This window comes from Peromyscus eremicus, chromosome 1 (assembly GCF_949786415.1).
Source record: "Peromyscus eremicus chromosome 1, PerEre_H2_v1, whole genome shotgun sequence".
Classification (NCBI taxonomy): domain Eukaryota; kingdom Metazoa; phylum Chordata; class Mammalia; order Rodentia; family Cricetidae; genus Peromyscus; species Peromyscus eremicus.
Window position 1 is genome coordinate 137238940 of NC_081416.1, and position 6337 is coordinate 137245276.

Sequence of the window (6337 nt, forward strand, 5' to 3'; positions counted from 1 at the left end):
TAGTTTTTCTCCTTGGACTGAAATTTACCATTGTTGCCTAACTGGCCAATAAAACTCAGATAACTTTCTGTTAGCATAAGTCTCACACAAAATTGGGACTGTATAATTATACCAGTATGCCTGGATTGAAATATATGTATTCTAAAAATAAATCCCAGGTTTACAAATTTCCAAATGACCATGTTGATGACTGATACTTCTACCTTGCTTCACAGTTTAACCATAAAAGACAAAAATAACATAATGAATGCAAGTCAAATATCACTCTCTTACCCACTCTATAGAACAATGTGTACTTCCTTCTCCCTATTTATGATACAGTTCTCTGTGTTCCTTCAGTTTTAACCTTCTGAACACTAGATGTAAATGTAAGTAAATGAACAACTGTCTGGGCTGTTCCTCTGTCATTCCCATATGCATAATGAGATAAGATCAGCATTGAGGAAACTCCTGTATATTCCATCTAAGACTCAGAAAAAAATTGGGTTCAACGTAATGGATATACAGTTCACACACATGAAATGAAATAAAATATAACGAAATTACCCGTGTTAATCTATGTGTCTTCAGGTTCCAGTCTCACTGCTTGGGGGCCCCCTAACCAGTTCAAGCTAAACAACTGTCTCAATTATCCAGAGGGCCTAATCCAATTCCATGGGAGTTATTCAGCTATTGGTTCACAGTTCATATGTTTCCACTAGTTTGGCTAGTTGTCTCTGTACTAGTCTCAATATCTCTTGGTCATATGATCCCTCCTCTCTCTAGTTGATTGGACTCCTGGAGCACCGTCTGGGGCTTGAACATGGATCTCTGCATCTACTTCCATCAGTCACTAGATGAGAGCTCTATCATGACAGTTAGGATGTATGGCCATCTGGTCACCAGAGTAGGTCAGCTCAGGCACACTCTCGACCATTGGCAGTAGTCTACAGTGGAGTCATCTTTGTGAATTCCTGAGGAGCTCTCTAGCACTCTGTTCTTCCTATTCTCATGGTGCCTTCATTTATTGTGGTATCTCTTTCCTTGTTCTTCCACTCTGTTCCTGATCCAGCCAGGACCTCCCACTCCCCTAAGCTCTCTTTCCCCCAACCCTTGCCCTCCGTTATGGCCCGCTCACTCCCAGTTTGCTCATGTAGATCTCATCCATTTCTCCATCGCTAGGCAATCCCTGTGTCTTTCCTATGGTCCTCTTTACTATTTAGCCTCCCTGGAGCTGAGACTTGCAGTCTTTGCCTTGCATCTAGTATCCACTTATAGGTGAGTACATACCATGTTTGTCTTTCTGAGTCTGGGTTACATCATCAGGATGATATTTTCTAGCTCCATCGATTTGCCTGGAAATTTCATGATATCATTGTTTTTTACTGCTGAGTAGTACTCTATTGTGTATATGTACCACATTTTCTTTACCCATTCTTCAGTTGAAGGGCATCTAGGTTGTTTCCAGGTACTGGCTATTACAAATAATGCTACTATGAACATAGTTGGGCATATGTCCTTGTGGTATGATTGAGCATTCTTTGGGTATATGCCCAAGAGTGGTATAGCTGGGTCTTGAGTGAGATTGATTCCCAATTTTCTGAGAAAGTGCTATACTGATTTCCAAAGTGGATGTACCAGTTTGCATTCCCACTAACAGTGTAGGAATGTTCCCCTTGCTCCACATCCTCTCCAACATAAGCTGTCTTCAGTGTTTTTGATGTTAGCCATTCTGAAAGTTGTAAGATGGTATCTCATAGTCGTTTTGATTTGCATTTCCCTGATGACTAAAGATGTTGAGCAATTCTTTAAATGTCTTCCAGCCATTTGTCCTTCTTCTGTTGAGAATTCTCTGTTTAGCTCTATAGCCCATTTTTTTTAATTGGACTCAGGTATTTTGATGTCTAGTTTCTTGAGTTCTTTATATATTGTGAATATCAGTCCTCTGTCAGATGTGGGGTTGCTGAAGAAATTTTCCCATTCTTTAGGCTGTAGTTTTGTCTTATTGACCATGTCCTTTGCCCTGCAATTCTTCTCAGTTTTAAGGGGTCCCATTTATTAATTGTTGTTCTCAGTGTCCGTGCTACTGGTGTTATATTTAGGAAGTGATCTCTGGTGCCAGTGCATTCAAGACTACTTCCTACTTTCTCTTCATCAGGTTCAGAGTAACTAGATTTATATGGAGGTCTTTGATCCACTTGGACTTAAGTTTTGTGCAACGGTGACAGATATGGATCTATTTGTATTCTTCTACATGTTAACGTCCAGTTATGCCAGCATCATTTGTTGAAGATGCTTTCTTTTTTCCATTGTACACTTTTGGCTTCTTGTAAAAAATCTGGTGTTCATTCATGTGCAAATTAATGTCAGGGACTTCAGTTGGGTTCCATTGGTCTACCTGTCAGTTTTTATGCCAGTACCAATCTGTTGTTATTACTGTAGCTGTATAGTAGAGCTTGAAGTCAGGGATCATGATGCCTTCAGAGGTTGTTTTATTGTACAGGATTCTTTTGGCTATCCTGAGTTTTTCTGTTTTTCCATATGAAGTTGAATATTGTTCTTTCCAGGTCTGTGAAGAATTGTGTTGGAATTTGATAGGGATTACATTGAATGTGTAGATTGCTTTGGTAAGACTGCCATTTTTACTATGTTAAGCATACCTATCCATGAGAAAGGGAGATCTTTCCATTTTTTGAAATCTTCAATTTCTTTCATCAGAGACTTAAAGTTCTTTTCATACAAGTCCTTTGCTTGTTTAGTTTTAGTTACCCCAAGGTATTTTATATTCTTTGTAGCTATTGTAAAGGGTGATGTTTCTCTGATTTTTTTTCTCAGCCCGTTTGTCATTTTATATAGAAGGGCTACTGATTTTCTTGAGTTAATATTGTATCCTGACACAATACTGAAGGTGTTTATCAGCTGTAGGAGTTCCTTGGTCAAATTTTTGGGTTCACTTATGTATACGATCAAGTCATCTGCAAATAGTGAAAGTTTGATTCTTCCTTTCCAATTTGTATCCCCTTGACTACTTTTGTTATAAAATTGCTCTAGCTAGAACTTCAAGTATTATATTGAATAAATATGGAGAGAGTGGACAGCCTTGTCTTGTTCCTGATTTTACTGGAATCATTTAAAGTTTCTCTCCATTTACTTTGATATTGGATGTTGGCTTGCTGTAAATTGCCTTTATTGTGTTTAGATATGTTCCCTGTATTCTTGATCTCTCCAAGATCTTTACCATGAAGGGGTGTTGGATTTTGTCAAAGGCCTTTTCAGCATCAAATGAAAAGATCATGTTTTTTTCTTTCAGTTTGTTAATGTGGTGTATTAAATTGAAAGACTTTCGTATGTTGAACTAAGCTTACATCTCTGGGATAAAGCCTACTTGATCATGGTGGATAATTGTTTTATTGTGTTCTTACAGTCCATAATCCATTGTTTTATTGAGTATTTTTGCATGAATGTTCATGAGGGAGATTGGTCTGTAATTCTCTTTCTTTGTTTCATCTTTGTTTGGCTTGGTAATCAGAGTAACTGTAGCCTCATAGAAGGAGTTTGGTAACCTTCCTTCTGTTTCTATCATTTCTATTGTGTGGAACAATTTAAAGAGTATTGGTATTAACTCAAAACCTCAACATATTACTTAATCATTAGGACACAGTAAGATACTATATCCAAACTGCCTATGTTCAGTGTATGGCTAAATGTACCATTACTATTTAAAAAAGTAACACCTTATTTCGGTTATTCTTGTACATATATGGATATATTTATACTTATACATCAGAAATATATTTATTGGAGTGGTATAATTGAAGAATCTATCATAACAGTAGAGAAAATGACATTACATATCAGAAACTGTCAGCAGCAAGCTGAAATTGGCAGCACAAAATCACAATCAGCGAGCTGCAGGCAGAAAGGGAGGGTTGCATGTATATAGCTAGTAATTTGGCCCAAGCAATGGATACATGATTACCTCCTAGTTGTCATGGGCTGTTTTTGTTCTGTTTTTTTTTTTTTTTTTTTTTTTTTTTTTTTTTTGATAATTGGAGTCTTAGCCCTGAGTTAATTGCATATTTTTGCTCATGCTCTCACGCACTTTCAATTTCATTGCCTCAGCAGCAGCATACATACATTAAGTGGGAGGGAGAAATGATTGAACTTCTCTGATGGAGATCTCCAAGGTTACCACAGGATTTGCCTCATTTACTGCAACTGTGATCATTGTCCTTATTGGTTCTTATTCCAGGTTCAATTTGAATGCACACAGTCCTTCAATCAGAGGCAAGGAATGCCAATAAAAGTGTCAGAGGTGTGGCTTCTTACCAGTCAGGCTCTGGCTATACTCCTGGACACAGTTGGTCTTGGGTATAGCCAAAAATCGACTCTATATTGGCCCAGAAAAGGCAGACTGCTCCTGACATCTACAGGAGACAGAGCCCATGCTGTTTAGCAAAGTCAGGACTGTTTGATTCACAGGATCACAGCTCTGAGTCCCCCTGCTCCTGTTACCTGTGCAGCAAATAGTATCCTGCTTCTGAAGCTTTAAAGATGTGACATCCCAGTCTCAGTCTAAAATGCTGCATTATAAGCAAGGGAGATAATCCAATTCAGGCTTTACATTCTGGCACAGAAAAAGAGGGTCCTGCTATTCTATCCCAGGGAGATCAATTGCGGGAATAGCTATGGTATTGTCAGGTTTATCCAGTTACCTAGAGTCACTGAAAGTATTAAGCATTAACTGCTTCTGACACTAGCCTTTCTGTTACTAGAGTCTCTGGGTGGACAATACAGAATTCTACTTGAAATGAAATTTACCTCTAATAATCCTTTTGCCATTTAGGGTCTCATAGGCACAACTTTCAAATGTTGGTGGGCATTGTCAATTCCTTTTGGCACATAGAAAATCTTGGATTCGATTTTTTTTCCTGTTGAGCCAATTCCTCTCTATGATGCCTGAGAAGGCATGAAATTTGTTGAAAGTCAATTATTTATTTCTAATGACAGTGATGTATTACATGCTTCCCTTGAGAGTAATTAAGAGCCCAGATTTCTCTCTTCTTTTATCTGGTATTTTCATATGTTTAGTACCTGTGGACACCTTATCTTGTTTCTAATAACTCACATTCTGAATTTCTATGATGGATAGGAAAGCTGAGACTGGAAAACTTTGGCATTATGGAATGATCCCTCAGCCCCAAATCGGTTAGCATCTTTCTGGTTCCTTTTCAACACAACTACATGAGGTTTTAATTCAGCTATATGAAAAAGGCATTAAACATCAGAACATTATAACCCAAAGCTTCTAAGAGTCTATAGAAAGAGACCCCTATATATCATTGTGTTAATTCCCAAATAATATGAAATGAAATATTACAGATGAGGGTCAAGTGATAACCAGTTTATCACTATGTCTTCAGGACTCACTTCATTTCCATTTGACTCCAGTGGAATAAGAAAAATTATCTTTTTACTTCTCTGACAATTCTCATCTCAGGTTCTTTGTCCAATTTTGCATGTAAGGCATTTATTCACCTCATGGAATTAATAACAATCCTTGCATGTAATTGATTACTCCTATTATTTAAAAGCCACTAAGGCAAAAGTAGAAAAAAAAATAGAGGAATACTCTACAAGTGCTGGGGTTTTTTTGGCATGCAGTTCATGAATATGAGACATTTTGTTCTTGAGGGAGTTATATGCAGAGTAGTTTCCAATCCTGTCAGATGTAGTCATTCCCGGTGAAGCTTCTAGTGAGGTTCCATGTGGATATCTGTTCTATGACAGAAATATGTAGGATCTTCAGTAATATCTTATCACCATCATATTAGGAGGTGTAACCCTGGTTTGGAAATGGTTTGTGAATGTATGGGAGCTCCATTGGCCAAGAAAATAACCAAGTAACTCCTTATTGACACCTGAGAGAAAACTCTGATTTCCCTTCATGGACAAAGATGTGCGGATTTCACGATATCTCCACAATATATTTTGAACCATGTAATTACTTTCATATATGTATAAATGTTTTTGTACACATATGTAGATATGTGTCCTTCTGACACAATTTATATATATATATATATATATATATATACACACACGTCTATGCATCTTTGATGTAGTTGAGCATTTCTCCCATGTCTACTGTATTTGTATATTTCCACTCTTCCTTATTTTTCCTCCCACATTATCATGTCTGCTCCAGGAAATTCCAAAAGAAATATTACTTCCTGGTGAATATATTTTTTTCTACTGCACAAATATAGTCAGAACTAAATGATGCAGTGTAGAGAATGTGGTGAGGATATGTAGCTATAAATTTCCTGTGTCCCATCTGGTCTATGGTCAGGACAAT